Genomic DNA, 16418 nt, shown 5'->3' on the forward strand with positions numbered 1-16418 from the left:
CCAGCTGTGCTGCTGCAGAGGCCACCCGAGAGGGAATCCCTCAAAGTCGCCGCTGGAGTGAGTCGGGGTGAGCGAGGGGCGGGGGCACCGACAGGGAGGAGGGAAGGAGCGCGTGTTCTGCAAGCGCTGGCTTGGACTAGGTGTCGGATGCCGCACAAACCGTTGCAGACTGGAGTCGGCTCACTGCAGAGGAAGGGACCGCGTGGTGAGGGAGCTGTCCACAGATGAGGGTGCTGAAAGGAATCCGTTGTGTTGCAGGAACTCTGGTGATTTGGCTTGTGCAGAGGACCAATGGGATTTGGGGGAGGGGGGCTAAAATTCTCCCCGAGTCCGTTTCCTGTTTTACAACAGCATCCGCAAAGATAATTCTGTCCTGAGAAACTTAATAACACCCTCAGACTTATTCAATATCTCTCTCAGATACAGTTAGGTGGTGTAGTGATCACATCACTGGAGTCTGCCTTCTGAAAATGCATCTCTTTCCTGAAACAAAACCGTGGAAGACAAATTGTTGCTGCTTTGAGAAAGGAGGAGTAGGCAGTAATAGAGAAGGAAAATGCTATGGCAACAGTTCCCCGCATTAGGAGACATCCCCTTCTCTCCCCTACTCTAAATGAGCTCATGGGTTTAAAGTTAAATTGACGCCTCCTCAAATAAGGTCGTCAGTCAGTGCAGCATATCCATTCAGGCTTATTTTAGTTCAGTTCCCTGATTTCGTGAGGACTCTGAACTTTGGGGTCTCACCCACCCTAACTCATTACATTGTGATTACTCTGACAAGGGGAATGTAGGTGAATCCAAAGTTTGTGAGGCTTAACTAGGGTTTCTTATAACAGTACTGGCACTTAATTATGTAAACACACACACACTGTTATTACAGCCTCTATGGGGCCAGAAAATCAAATAATATTGGGCTAATTCCAATATTTACATCTTTGGTAACTTGCTTATTTTTAAAAATTTTTGCCACATAAATCAGAATAGAGTTCTTTCAGCAATAGACATGCTTTCTTCATCAATTACTGTAATGTCCAGAAATTGCATTTCCTGGAGGATATTTCATTATGTGAAAAATTTGTAACATAATGTCACAATGTTATACTAAGGGGCAAGTTGCAAAGGATTTTCATGTGCATTGTCAAATTTGATCTTCCCTACAATCTTAGAATGTAGGCAAGGGAATGTATAACTTTTTGTGTTTCTAAATTCCCCCCAAGCTGAATCTCAGGAAAATTAAATGACCTTCCCAAATGTCACATGATCAGTTAGAATTAAAATAGAAAAAAAAATCACATGCTTTTGCTTCCTTATCTCTTACATAATACTTTGACTCCAAAATATACCATATTTTAATTTCCATAAAAATCTTTATTCAGTGACCAAATAACAAGCTGAAATTTAAAGTCTCTAGCTCTAATTCACATTGCTGAAATTTAAAGAATGCTGTTTAAAGTATAAATAATATTGTGATATAATGATGTAATAATAACTGCTGCAATGAATTGTTCTTCCATTAAAACCTAATTTTGTCAATATTGAGATCAATAGCAATTCAAACTATGAAGTAACATTTAAATTGATACTATTCTTACCTCTTTATTTTTATATCTGTGTTTTGAAATTGCTTCCAAACATTTCTAAAGACCTTTACATAAATGATTACATAGAGAAAAATTGAGGGAAAATTGTGATTGATAAAAAGTCAATTTTTTCAGTTGAGAGTGAATGTTGTGATATTTATATGCTTTATAATTTCTTAGGCTAGAAACTATTATTAGACACTTATTTTTCTACAGTGTTATTAAAAATAGAAAACAATGAGACACATGTAATAAAGCATTTGTATTCTCTCCTCCAGTACTTTAACAGAAAAAAAATAGAGAATTTTCAGTCTAGGACTCAGATTTATTACTTTTGTGACACTGTGCAGACTTCTATTTTCTTCATCTGAAAAACTGGGAAAATAGCTCACTGGGTAACTGGCTAGCCAAGTGGGACAAGGAATAGAAAATCATTAAAAACAAAAGAAAAATTAGTTTAGTTCATAAACATGAACTGAATACCTACCATTTGCACCAAGCTTTTTTATATGCTTTAATAATACATATTAAATGGAAAGTGGCATTGGTCATTAAACTTAAAATATTGTGGGTAATTTGTAATTCAGATGGTGGTTCTTTTGAAAATTGTTTCTTTCCATACCTGATATAATGATCGTTTGTTGACACCAGAGAGTAGTTAACTGAGTTAGAACAAACAAATAATAATAATAATAAAGGAAATATTTATAACCCTTTCTACCTGGGAGGTTCATCTTCAAAAAATAATTAACTTAATGCCCTTCTAAGTGTTTCAACTTAGACATAGTTTACAAATACCGATTAATTTATTCATCTCTCCCAAGTGATTCTTATGTGGCAACAAGAATTGAATCTTTAGGCTTACAATTTCACGTTCACCTACATTAATGAAATAACTTTCTAGTCATTCTTTTAAAAACTTCCAGCTCTTTAAAATTACCAAAGAAATAGTAAACAAAACTTACCATTAAGTCATAGTTCAAGTGAGAAAAGTTCCAGAATTTGTTCCATTCTTCATTTCTTGGGTAGGAGAGAAAGTATAAATATGTATAGTCATATGAATGTAAGCTTTGTCAATTGCTTTATTGTTGTTGGTGTTTAATACAAAATGTCAGGAGTGTTATCTAAGCTGCCTTTGAAGTCTCATCTAGATCCTCCAAATTCTTCAAAGGATACTCTTCAATTCATGTATTTACTTTATGAATTAGTCTTTATGAATCTCATGCCATTTGGTGGTTTCTGTTTCATAGACATGGAAAAAAAGACCCCTGCATATACAGAACTTTCAATTTGGGTGAAGGTAAATAAGGGGATACATGAAGATGTGGAGATGGCTAGCACCCTGTGTGCATAGATGTTTAGGGAAGGAAAAAGAAAGATAACCATTCCAGGATGGTGTAAAATTAACCAAAGAAGGTCTTTTTGAGAAGGTAGATCTTGAAAGAACTGGAAAAATTGATGTAAGATAAAGAAGAGGAAAGTACAATGTAGATAAAAGAAATATATTTTAAATAAGAGAATCAATGCAAAGATATGAAACTTCCTAGTTTATCAATTTTCAATAAAGAAGAAATTAGGTTCCCAAACCCACAATGCATTATAGACTATGTAACTCCGATCTCACTGTGCTATCTGATAATTTACCCACATAAGAGATATACAAAAAATAGCATGAGCAAAACACCCTACAGTAAATAAAATTAAATATTCAAATTTTAGCTGTTTCTCTTTATACTTGGTTGCACAGGCAGTTGATGTGTATTTGTAGAATCAAGAAAGAAAATTTCAAAAATCAGAGAAAATGTCCATTATAGAACATTTATGAGCTTCAAAATTGGAAAGGCAGGCTTTGTTGCAGCTGAAATCTGGCTTGTTGAAGTTTCAGTCCACCTTAAAGTGAAATGTAAAAATATACTCTGGCTTTGTTGTTCACCTACCACCGAAGTCCACCCTCCTACCTTCTACATAATAAAAACACACACAGATAATAGGAGCAAAGATACTAACTAAACTGGACAAGATGCACATAATTTTAAGCCAGAATTATTATTTACCAAAACATTTTCTGGTATTCAATCATTTCATTATTTTAATCACTGCCTTTGAATAACTTTGAAATCTTTTCTAGGATACAAACAATTTTGGGACAGAAACTGGAAAATACATGTATAAGGATATGTTATGCATAAATTGCCAAATCCTGGAATATTTGGAAAGAATCAGAAAATTGAATGTGGGCCTTCCATTGCAAGGCCTGGGTGAAATCTCATTTTATTGATCTGTCACACACCTAACTTGAAAGAAACAAGAGATGTTTCTTCAATGAGAGTAGCCAGTGGTGAAGACAATACACCAGAAGAATAGCCTTTTCACTGGCAAAGAATGTTCATGGTAAGTTCTTAGGAGATGTCCTTTATGAGTTTATTTAGAAAAACTACTTCACACATGAAGGAATGCAGGGGGGTATGGCAAGGCCAAGTACTCATTCCTGAAAGTTTCAATAGCAAGGAAAGTATTGTCACCTTTTGAGGCAGTAGTTATCTATTTTTAAAACTACTTAAAATTAGTTACCACTAGCTCAAATGTATACCTTTTTAGGCCATGGGGTACACATGTCGCCTCTGGGCAAAAACAGAAAAAAAGTTAATTGAGAATTTAAAAATACTTAAAGAAGTTTTTTCTCCAGGGAACAACTGCTGCCTCAATAGGTCTAAGGTTAGAGATATTGTGGCTCCTTTTAAATAATTTGCTACCTGACTTCTGAGATTAATACAATTCCTTAAAGCCTCTTTTAGGGTATGTCACAGGGGCCCCTTGTCCTGGGTTATCTACTTTTTAAATTGTCTGAAGTTATCTGCAATTCACTGGAAGGTAAGGAAAATTATATTCATTACCATGGGGTATTAATTACCACAGGGAGCAGGGGTGTGTGGGGTGGCCGGTCTGCTGGGGGAAGAAGCTTGGCTGATCTGGTGCTGGAGTTCTGAAAAAACCCGGTGCTCTGAAGTTGTACATTTGGCACGTTTCTCTTTTTGTGTGTGAAACCTAGCGAGGTAGCCCAGAAATCAAGAACGGGGTAGGGGAGTCTTCAGTGCATTGGAAAGGCGACTGGAATAGACAATCTGGGAAAATAATATTTTAGTTACGACTTTACTACTGCACTAGCGACAACCCCGGAGACATCACTTCCTAAAGGACATCACTTCTATGAGTGACCTTAGCTGGTTTAAGTGATCTGAGCAATATATTTTACAGAAGAAAATGCTAGGAATTCCATTATTTAAGCTTACGATTGCAACGCACGAAACTGTGCGCGGGGCAGGACACATCAACAGTGGTCTGCGGTTTTACCTTTGGGTGACACGGAGGCGGGTAGGCCTGGTTGCTCAGGATTTGGAGCGTAGCAGGGTGTGCGGGCTTCGGACTCCAGACCAGACAGCTGCTGCCGGCTTGAAGGCTGAACGCGGACGCCCAGAGTCCAGCTCTCAGTACCCAAAGCTTGCGACGAACTCAGCCTAGGAAAGATGTTGGCGACTGGGACCTGGGTTGGAATTCGCACAGCTGCTCTCGGTGTAGAAAAGGAAGAGAAATCCCCTATCCAGTTGCAAAGACGAGGTCCACATCAGTTTCAAAGCGGCGGAAGCGGGAATCAATTCCGAGGGTGCTGGGGTTGAGAAAGTTCAGGCTGTGGCGACAAGAACCGCGGGGCCTTTTGTGTTCCGCGGTCAGGGTAGTTAGGTCTAGAAAAAGAAAGAAGAAAGTTCCTGGCTCCCTGCAAAACCCTCGTAAGAGCTCACATGCTCGGAATTCTGGGCAAACCGGGCGTTGGGGGCGCAGGGGGTGGGCGGTGAGAACCTGGCGCTCTCCAGGCGTCCGACCTCTGGAGTCCCACCCCCGCCCTGAGAAAAGTCAAAAGGTGTGGGGGAGGGGGAGGGGGCTAGGGTGTCTGAAACCCGGAGGGAGAGGAAACCCGATTACAGAGGTTTCCCTTCTCTTTTTTTTTCTCTCTCTCTTTTTTATCTACCTTTCTAAACCGCCAGTGCAGTAACCGCGCGCGGGGGGAAATGCCCCCCAAGAGTCCCATCGGTCCAACCTCCAGGGCAGAAGTCAGAAGGATGTTGCGCTCCTGGCATCGGGGCGCTCCGTGAGGATCCCCTCGGCAGGTTGGTCCTTGGACAACCCCAAACCCGCGCCAGGTTTTCCAAAAGGAGAGGAGATTTTTGTTGTGAGGGGATGGTGGCTGAGAGGGCAGAAGAGGCTGGTGGGGAGCACAGTCTGGGGCGCGCACGCGGGAGGCAGTGGCCTCCGCCTCGCTGGAGGCCACCTTGAATTGTTGAGCCGGGACAGGGAGGTGAGAAGATGCTCTGACTCACTGGGGCCCTCTGCTAAGGCTTCCACGCGAGTGTCCTGGCCGAGAAAATTGGCACTGACACTCTGTCCTCCTTCGCCCACAGAATACCCTTTCCAAGTGCCCGAAGCTACGTGAGGCCCAGCATTAAGAGGTTAGTGCTTGAATCTGTTTGTTTTGTTTTTGTTTCTGTTTAATTTGGGTATGTGGGCGGGAGCGAAAGGCATTCTCCACTCCAGGTCGCAACTGGAAGGTAAACCCTGCCTTCTGCCTTAATGGGAGTCTCCAGGGACAAACTAGGGGCGGCAGGCATCAATCACAGCTGAAACTCTCTTCGCACAGAGAGATCCCGCGCCCCCAGAATGCAGCTCTAGGCGGAGCCCGCCTGGGGTGCGCCCCCAGTTGCTGGCGGGACGCGGGAGCCGGGTATCCCGGGGCGCCCGCGGTGGCCTGTCGGTCTCCTGGTCTCCTGTGGACAGGGTCAGATAAGAACTCTGGGACACCCAGAGAAAAACACCATGGAGACCCTCCTGCTACTCCCTTTAAAATAAGTAGAACGCGAAATCAGATTTTCTCCCAGCGACTCCATGGCTGCTTTATAATTCAAAGGCAAATGTGCAGGTGCTCTTGTTTAGCCCCTACCAGTGACATTCACCGAGGTGCCGCCACTCCCAGTCTGTCTAAAGAAGGTGTCTGTCCCCTGACTCAATAGCACCGGTGACACCTGCGAGCGCAGCCTGGTGCCCAAACCTAGTTCCTCTCCAGGATGTTCTTTGTGTTTCTAATTCTCCCGGGTCTTTTCTTGCCAACCCGCCCCCCCCCCCGCCCTTTTTTATTTCAGTTGTCAGAAAACAGCCGGGTCTATGGAGGTTGTAGTCACCGCCTCGCCCACAGCCTCTGGAGCTCAAACCTAGCCAAATGGGCCCTGGGACCCTGAGCACCAAAACCATCGCGAGCCAAGCGCACAACTCCCTGTCATCTGGAGGTCGGTTGCTCGGTGGTTGCTGCTGCGCGATTATTCCTCGGGGACTTTGTGGAAGCGCGCAGATGGGGCACACCTCAGACCGCGCTCCCGGGGCCAGCTGATGGATGGTCTCATTTCCCAACTTGATGGGCCGGAACCGGGGATGACTAGGTTGGCCAGTGGGTCCCCGAGCCAGCCCGACTGCCGCACCAGCAGGGCAGGAGGTGGGGGGTGAGGGGGGCTGTACTCCCTGGGTTTTGGTTGGGAGTGGGGAGGTGTGGTGCCGCGTGCGGATCTTACAGGAAAACCATTGAACACCGCCCCTCTCCCGCTACACCCAAATGCGAAGTTTTTCCTTCTGTTTGCTGTACTGGGCATAGGTGCCATGTACCCTCTGTGCGGACCAGAGTGTGGTGGTGTTTCTCTGCAGCTCAAGGCACCGCGCTGCCTCCTCTTCTTGGGCAGCTGCGTCCTCACGTCAAGCGCAGTTGCCATCCTTTTGGCCCAAAGCTGAAGAGGACAGGACTAGCCATCTTAATGCCTGGAAAGAGCCCTCGGGGTGCGGTGGGGCTTCAAAGACACGGATGGGGGTGTTAAGGGGAGGCTCCATTCTAAATCCATCTAAAGTCTCCTTGCCTGCCTCCAAGGGGAAATTTGGAGGTAGACCTTGGGACATGGGGTTGAGCAGGAACTCCAGAGCAATGCTGCATAAGGGTGGATGGGAAGTGCACATTAAGACATTTGAATCCCTGCTGTCCATCCAGAGGACTAGAGGCCTTAGGGCCTCCCCTGGTGGCACAGTGGTTGAGCGCTGGGCTGCGAAGCTGCCTGCAACCTCTGCAGCGCTGGTTTGATGCCAGGCCAACGGAGAGGGTCCCACATGGCCTGCAGACCTCTCCTGCCTCCCGCTGCTCCCCTCAGCAGTGTATTTCATCAGTCTGCCTGTTCTGTTCCCGCTCTGGCTCTGGTGAATTCTCTCACCTTCCCGCGATTCTGACTGTACCCAGTGCTTGTATAAATAAATCTTTAAAAAAATTATAAAAAATTATAAAATTATAATTAATTATAAAAAATTATATAAAAAAAGAGAGAGACCTTAAATAGGGCCAGGAAAACACATCTTCCCCCTGGGAGGGCAAGGTTGTTGTTGTGCCCAAGATCAGTAGACTCGGCAAGCATAGCCTCCAAGAATCCAAAGACAGCTGATGCAAATGCAAAAGGGAGTTTATTATGGGCTCGAGTCCCGGCCCCCGACACGCACCAATGCAACGGCAGAGGTCGAGAGCCCCGAACAGAGGAAGCAGGGGTCAAATATAGGGTCACAAAACAGCGCGAATTTTGAAAGAAGCTGGCAATTACTCATTGGCTACTACAAAGGCATTTTGGCGCGCGCAGTTACAGTTTCAAACTGATTGGACGGTTAGAGATGCTGTCCCATTTATGGATAGGACTGCCCTCATTGGCGGCTGGGGTGGTCTGCTTTTTCGTCACCAAGTGGAGTGAGGGTTGTGACTGCTGAAACTATCTCTGGAATGCGGCTGGACAAGAACTAACATATCAAGTTGGAGGATATACAAAATGGTGAAACCTCGACTAAGCTTGGTTCCACAGTTGTAAGTCCAGGTCCTGACCCCTGACCCCTAGCTCAGCCTGGAGTGAGAGCCCCCTGCAGCAGCTCACACAGCTAATCCAATGGGAAATGGGAGACTGAAATGAAGTGAGAGAAAGCAACTGAACTGGAGGAGGGTTGGCCATAACTGGGCATTTCTTTTCAGTTTCCTAGAATCTTCCTCCAGGTTTCAGGAACTCAAACTCTGCAATCATCCTATGCTGAACCTTGGAGGCAACATGGAAGTCAAGTCTGGGGTCTTAAGGTGTAAGCCTAAATCTGAGCTGGCACTTGGGCAAAATAGTCCTGCCCACTCCCCAACTGTCAGTTAAGTCCCCACTCTCTAGGGAGCCACAAAAGTGGCACAGGGCTTCCAGGCAATGTACCACATCTAGAGACCAAGGTGAAGTGTGCAGGCAAGGTGCATCACCCTGACCTGAATGCTTCAGAGTCTCAGGCCACACCCAGCCTTATCACACTAGAATCTGTATTTTAAAAGGTTATCTAGGGGACTTGTGCACATCACCGGGTCTAATTTATAGAGTTCAAGTTTAGCCATTGCTGACCTTCTTTACCTGTTATCTTCTAGCTTCCTCATGTATCAAATGGGAGTTATTTTTGAGGTTCTGGGGGATGCTTATGCATATATGGACCCATTTCAGACCAATGAAATTAGGATCTCTAGTTGGGCAGGACTCTGTTTTTTAAAGTGTCTCCAGATACTACTAATACCAGCCAGAAACTCACTTTACAGATTAGCTGAGGCAAGACCTGGGCCCTAAATAAGACAGTAGTACAAAGCTTAAGGCCCCTGGGCACTGCAGCATGATTCAAGCCAACTCCAGCAAGTATGGCCCTGAGGCAGCTAATTAACCTCTATGCCAGTTCCTTACCTATAAAATGGAGTTAATAATAAAGCCGACCACAAAGGGCTTGGTGAGGGTTTGGAATTAAGCATTTAAAATCAAATTCAATAAATGTCAGCTTGTAAGTCCCTCAAGCTCTCTTTTCAAGCCGATATGACAGATCATTTTTATTATTCTCACAGCCCCAACCCTCTTCCCACTAGTAATCCTCTTCCAGGGCACAGTGGCTTACTGTTGCTTCAATAGCCATGTTTATCTTCCAACATTTTCATCATGAACATCAATATTTTACATCACATAGCAATTTAGTAAAACTGATCTTCTATGAAGGCTGATTCTGCCCCTTCTAGTAATTCTATTTCTAGTCCATCAGTTTTAGAAGCACTGGAGAAATGTCTTCTAGTTTTGTGATTCTCTAAGACAGTCACTGAATAAATATATCTGGAGGGCGCATTAAGATACAGAAAATAGGGACTTTTCCTGAGATGCTAATTCTGTGGGGTTGCAAAGGGACTGGTTATTTGCATATCTAACAAGCCCCAAGGTAATGCATATACTTCTGGTCAAAGGGGACAGATTTTGAGAACCACAGTGCCAAATGAATAGTCAAACTCAGAGCATCTCAGAAAAGCTCAATAACAGCAGGACCCAATAGAAATATAATGCAAAAAATATATATATGACGCAGCCTCATTTTGTAATTCAAGGAGTTAATACTTTGTTTTTAGGTGAAATAAACTACTAAATATATTTTTATAGAAATATCTGTGAAAGGTATTTATAAATAGTTGTACTATATACATATGCTAGATATGAATGTGAACAAAATAAATAAATAAATAAATAAATGACTTGCTTTTTCACCAAAAAAAAAAAAAAATATATATTTATATATATATATGATGCAAACTGCAATTGTAATTTTAAAAATTCTGGTACTCACATTTTAAAAAATAAAACAGGCAATTTTAATGTATTTTATTTAATTGAATGCATCCAAAACAATATTTCAGTGCTTAATCAGTAAGTTATTTTATATTTTATTTTTGTATTAAGTCCTTTGAAATTTGCTATTTCTAATCTGGAATAGTATATGATTACCCTCTCTCCTCCAAAAACTATTTTCCAGCGTCCTCCTGGGAAATGAGATGTTATTTCCCCTCCTATAAGATATCCCTTTTTTAACCTTTCCATATTTCATCAAATGTAAGGTGCCAAGTTATTGTAAGACACACCATTATTTTATTTACTGTTAAGGGGGAAAAAAGGTGCCAATTCAGCCATGACATTCCATTGATTCAGTTCATTTAGACTCCAGAGTATTAAAAGTGGAAAAATAGATGGCTGCGATAAAATACATTCATTTAGATTACTTACTGTCTGACCCCTTTCAGTAGACAAAGCTTTCATTATTTTATTTTTTTACTTCTGTAACAGGGTGGTCCCCAGGAGAGGGGGAAGTTCCAGGTTCCCTGCCGCACCCACAGGCGGGTGGAACCAAAGAGAAGAGAGAAAGGCTGCAGAGGAGACCAAGGAAGGAAGGAAGCAGGATGGAGAGCAAGAGGGAGACCTGGACGAGGCACATGGAGCAGAGAGACACATGAAGAAACTGCGCTTGCCTTTTGGTCGTGGAGTGGTTGAAACAGATGTGGGTGAGACCCGTGGAGAGGATAACAGTGGCAGCTTTTACTTTGGTTTTGATTTTGCTCTTTTCCTTCCAAATTTGTTTGGTTGTTTTGGATACTTTCTGTGGGTCTCCACTGAAAGGTGCTTTGGACTTGTGTCAGGCTTTCGGGCCTTGCTCTGGGCCAATCCTGTTTGCGTGGACTTTTACCCATGAGGGGAGGGTTAACTTTGGGTGCAAAGAAACTATATTCTTTGCCTTTCCTGTATTGTTTACAAATTGTATTCAAGTCTTACATGTTTTGTGTTGATACGGCAGATAGTAGAAACTATTTAGAGCAGGCAGGTTTGCGGGGTCTGGGGCACCCCTCTCCCTGCCCTGTAACACTCTAATTCTCTAGTGCTTTAAATATTCCCTGAAATATAATAGGCATTTACAATTCAGTGGAATGTAGGAGGATACATTTCATGTTTTCAGGAGTGAAAGTAGAATACATTTAAAGGCTTAAGTTGAAGATGCTGGACATTTTCTTTGGAAGCTGAGAGGGGCACGTCTCCCTAAGTCTGTGGGGTTGCCGAGTAGGTCTTTCAGGGAAGGTGATAGCCAAGATGATCCAGAAGAGTATGAGAGAGATCTGAGAGGATTTTCCAAGCAGAAGGAACACCCGCAATGCACATGGATATCAAAGAAAAGTTTGATTGAATCTCAAACATGAACATGCACCAGAATTATCTTGGATGCTCTTTGTTAATTCGTAGATTTATAGCACCTGTCCCCAGAGATCTGATTCAGTATTTTTGTTTAGAGGACAGCAAGAGCATTTGTCTTAGGTGACATTGACACTGCAGGTCCAGCGACCACAGTAAGAAATAGTCTAGTGGGGCCGCAAGGTTAGAGAGGAGGTCAGTCCTTTCAAAGCAGCCTTGGAGGAATGCCATAAGCTGATGGGAGGCATGGAAACAACTAGAGAGAAGAGGCCAGCAAGAGACTTTATTTTATTTTATTTTATTTTTAAATTTATTTATGCGCCATGTGGGACCCTCCTCTGGTGGCCGGGGAGCAGCCGGGGATCGAACTGGCACCGCAGAGGCTGCGGGCAGCTTCACAACCCAGCACTCAACCGCTGCGCCACTGGGGAGGCCCCCAGCAAGAGACTTTAAATGTCCTAAATACAGCATTCTGAAATGTGGCTAGAGCGTAGATACTGTTGTATAACTTCGTAAGTCGCGGGAAAAGTGAGCGTCTTTCTCTTGTTTTTTTCTTTTTTTCTTTTTTTTTAAAACTTACTTATTTATGCATACAAGAACTGGGGTAGAGGCCAGAGGTGTGGGGGTGGTAAAAGGATTCACCAGACACAGAGTGGGGAACAGAACAGGCAGATCGACTGAAATACCCTGCTGAGGGGAGCAGTGGGCAAGTCAGGAGAGGTCTGCTGTGCCATGTGGGTAGCTCCCTGGCTGGGGATTGAACTCATGCTGCAGTGGCTGCAGATTGCTTCATAGGTTGTGTCTTAACCCCTTGTGCCACCAGGGAGGCATGAGCATCTTTCTTGTGTCTAAGGTTATGTTTCTACTCTGGAGCAGTCTGCTATGAATAAAATTTCTTAATTATCTTTTAGATTTGTCTTTCAACAAGAAGGGGTTGAAAGAGATTTTAACAAAGGTCAAAGTAAATGTTTTGATAATCAAATGTTCATACCAAACAAAAGTTAGGGGACTATTTCAGAGATTGATTTAGGATCATAGAATGGCATAGTTGGAAGAAAATTCCCCAACTACAGTTGTTCCCTTGAGGGACCTGGTGTCTGAAGGGATTAAGTGTTAGACACATCTCCCCACTTCCAGCTTCTACATTCCCATCAATAAGAGTGTGCTCAGCCTTACCTTCTCCTCACTAGCGCCATCTATTTGGAAACCATTAAGACCATTCTTTTTTTTTTTTAATATTTATTTATTTATGTGTACAAGAGCTGGGTACAGGTCAGAGATGTGGGCAGGTGAGAGGATTCACCAGAGACAGAGTGGGGAACAGAACAGGCAGATTGACTGAAATACACTGCTGAGGGGAGCAGGGGATGAGACAGAAGAGGTCTGCTTCTCCATGTGGGTAGTTCCCTGGCTAGGGATCAAACTCATGCTGCAGAGGCTGGGCATTGCTTCATAGTGTGGTGCTTAACCCGTTGCGCCACTAGGGAGGCCTCATTAAGACTATTCTTATGTGTCTTTCCCCACTGGTATTCTGTCAGACAGCATCAGGAAGACAGACCATAGCTTCTCCTTACAGAGCTCTGAAAACACCCTTGCTGACATCACCCCCCTCTCCCTCCCATCGTCTGATACTCACCATGGGGCATCAGAAAAGTTACCTGGTTTGAACTTGACCACTATATGTTAGGAGACCATGTGTTGAGGGAAGACCCAGGCCACCCCAACTGAGGCACTGGACATGTGAGTAAAGCCACATTGGAAGTTTCAGCCCCAGTTGGTCCCAACCAAAATGCATCCATACAAGTGACCCAGACTACTAGCAAATGGAGCGGAAGTGGCCAGCTGTTCTGCTGACTAGTGTGAAAACTAATAAACTGCTGTTGTTTCAAGCACTAAGATTTGCTTGATTTTTTATGCAGCAATTGATAACTGAAATAGCAAGAGCCAGATCAGGTGAAGGTTTATAGGATCAGGAAGGGAGTTTGGCTTTTGTTTTTAGTGCAGATGGAAGCAATAGAGGATTTTAACAGATGAGTTAGTTGCATGACTCAATTTCTGTTTCAAGGGGGTTGCTCTGCTATTATGTGAAAATGAGAGTTGCAGGGGGAAGAGTGGATGGAAATGACAACAGGAGGCTGTGACAGTGGTCAAGTTGAGAGAAGGGAAGGCAAAGTTGAGGTTCCATTCCAGGAGTGAGAAGTGGTTCCATTCCAGAAATGTTTTGGAAGAGGAGTTGATAAATCTGACTTATTGATTAGAGGAGGAGGGTAAAAGAATAATCAAACACATAGAATTTTACCCTGAACCTGGGACAATGGTAATGCCATTAATAATGGAAATGTGGGAGAACAAAAATTCTGTTTTGAGTATGCTAAGTTTGAAGTGTCTATTTCCAAAGGTATCTTTAAATGGACATCATTGAGGTTGAGTCTGATCACTAAGATTCTTTCTTGCTGCTTCAAGGCAGAGCAGTGGTGCTGTGTCCTATATCTTAGTGCACCATCCACTTTCTCATAGAAATGCAAACTATTTGTGAGTGTAAATATTAGACTTTCACATTGAGAAATAAATTTAGAAAAGCACATTGTCCTTGAGACAGTCTCGTGGCTTTCTTGGCACCTGGCATGCACACGCAGTAGACCTGGGATGATTAATGGATAGAATTGTTCATGACCCACTTAGGGACTGATTCTTCCAATATAAACCTTTAGAAATCTGGAAGGCTGGCTGGATTCCATTTCAACTGGAAACTCTACCATCTTTTGTGTGTTTTTTAAATCATGAAACAAAAGGAAAAAACCCAAAGCTCTACCCACTTATATCTCTAATGGCTCTATAGTTATTAAAATACAGCATATTATAGCATCTGTGCCCAGGACATGTTTTCTGCCCTATTTTTTAAAATGTCAAAGATGGGAAATAAAGATCCAGGGCTGATTAGCTCCCACTATTTTGGGTGAGCAACGTGGATCATTCAATACTTACAGTATTCATGATGTTTGCTATTGTTGTTGTTGTTGTTTACATTTCTTACCAGTAGCATCTATGCCAGAGCAAAGGCAGTGAAAGATAAAAGAGGAAATTAATATTTTTTCTTGACTAAATAATACATTAAGTAAAATTCAAGACTCCTCTTTCTGTATGACATTGAGATATTTACAGTCTCATAGGAAAGTTAAGATCCATACATGGGAATCTGACAAGCTCTGGCAACTGGAGATATTATGTTTATTTTTTTTTTTATCAAACACATTAAACTTGAATCTTCTCTCCCAAGCCCACTAATTATCAAGGTTTAGGGAAAGCTTAGTGTAACAGAGAAGTTGGAGTCCCACTATTACCTTCCTGCTCACCCCGCTGCAGCTCTGGGGCAATATTGTGTTCATGTCTTGCCTCAAACACATGTGGTTTCTTCTGGAGGGCTCTCTCTAGCCCCAGAAGTTTTCTCAAGCCTTCTGCTGGAGAAATGATAGACTCAAGTCTAGCTCAATAAGAGGAAGTTGGAGGATAATTACCACTTTAACTTCATTCTTGATGGGACGATTCTGGGTGAGGCCTATCTTGTCTCTCAGAGTTTCTAGTAGGATAGTGCCCCAGTTGTCTATGGCAGTAACAGCCTCCATAATCACACCTTTATTTTTCTACCTCCTTACTGAAAATCTGTTTCCTGGGGTCACCTCCCAGGTGAGGGTCTGCACTGAGACATTCAGCATCACCTCATTGTCCCCCTAAGTTTTCCTTGACTTGGTGTGAAGTTGTATCTGGGTAAAGCATTTGTAACTTGAAAATATTGAAAGCCAAAAATGCAAAAATAACTTATCTTAACCTAGTCTATCTTAAACATGCTCCGAATACATTTATTAGCCTACAGTTGGGTAAACTCATCTAACATAAAGTCTATTTGATAATGAGGTGTGGAATATTTCATGTAACACATTGAATAATGTACTGAAATTGGACAACAGAACAGTGTTATGGGTTCTCACCATTAATGTATGCAGCTGAAAGAACTCTGGGCTTTGTGAATATTTGAAAATTAATTGCTGGATGATGAGGATGCTACAGGAACAGAGTCATCAACTTCTCTTTCTCTTAATGAAGTTCTAGAATAGCCAGAAGATTGTTTACCCTTGTGATTATGTAGCAGACTCAGCACAGTGGCTTGCTGTCATCATCTGACATCGCAAGAGAGTATTGTATTGAATATTGCTAGTCTAGTGAAAGATCAAAATTCAAGATATGGGGCTTCCCTGGTGGTGCAGGGGTTAAAGTCTCAGCACTATCAAGCTATTGCCAGCCACTGCAGCACGAGTTCAATCCCCAGCCAGGGAGCTACCCACATGGTGCAGCAGACCTCTCCTGACTCACCCGCTACTCCCTTCAGCAGTGTATTTCAGTCCATCTGCCTGTTCTGCTCCCTACTCTATCTCTGGTGAATCTTCTCATCCCCTGCACCTCTGGCATGTACCCAGTTCTTGTGTGCATAAATAAATAAAAATAAATCTTAAGAAAAAAATATTTTTTTTAAAGTCCCAGCGCTCAACCGCTGAGCCACCAGGGAGGCCCAAATCTTTAAAAAATCGAAGATATGATTTCTATTGAATGCTTATCACTTTGGCACTATTGTAAAGTGGAAAAATTGTTTCATCAAATCACTATAAGCCAGGGGATGTCTGTAGAATGACTCTTCAAGGCTTTGGGAATTGGGAGAGGTACCCAC

Source organism: Talpa occidentalis, unplaced genomic scaffold (assembly GCF_014898055.3).
Source record: "Talpa occidentalis isolate TD23 unplaced genomic scaffold, MPIMG_talOcc4v2.1 talOcc4.10, whole genome shotgun sequence".
Lineage (NCBI taxonomy): Eukaryota > Metazoa > Chordata > Mammalia > Eulipotyphla > Talpidae > Talpa > Talpa occidentalis.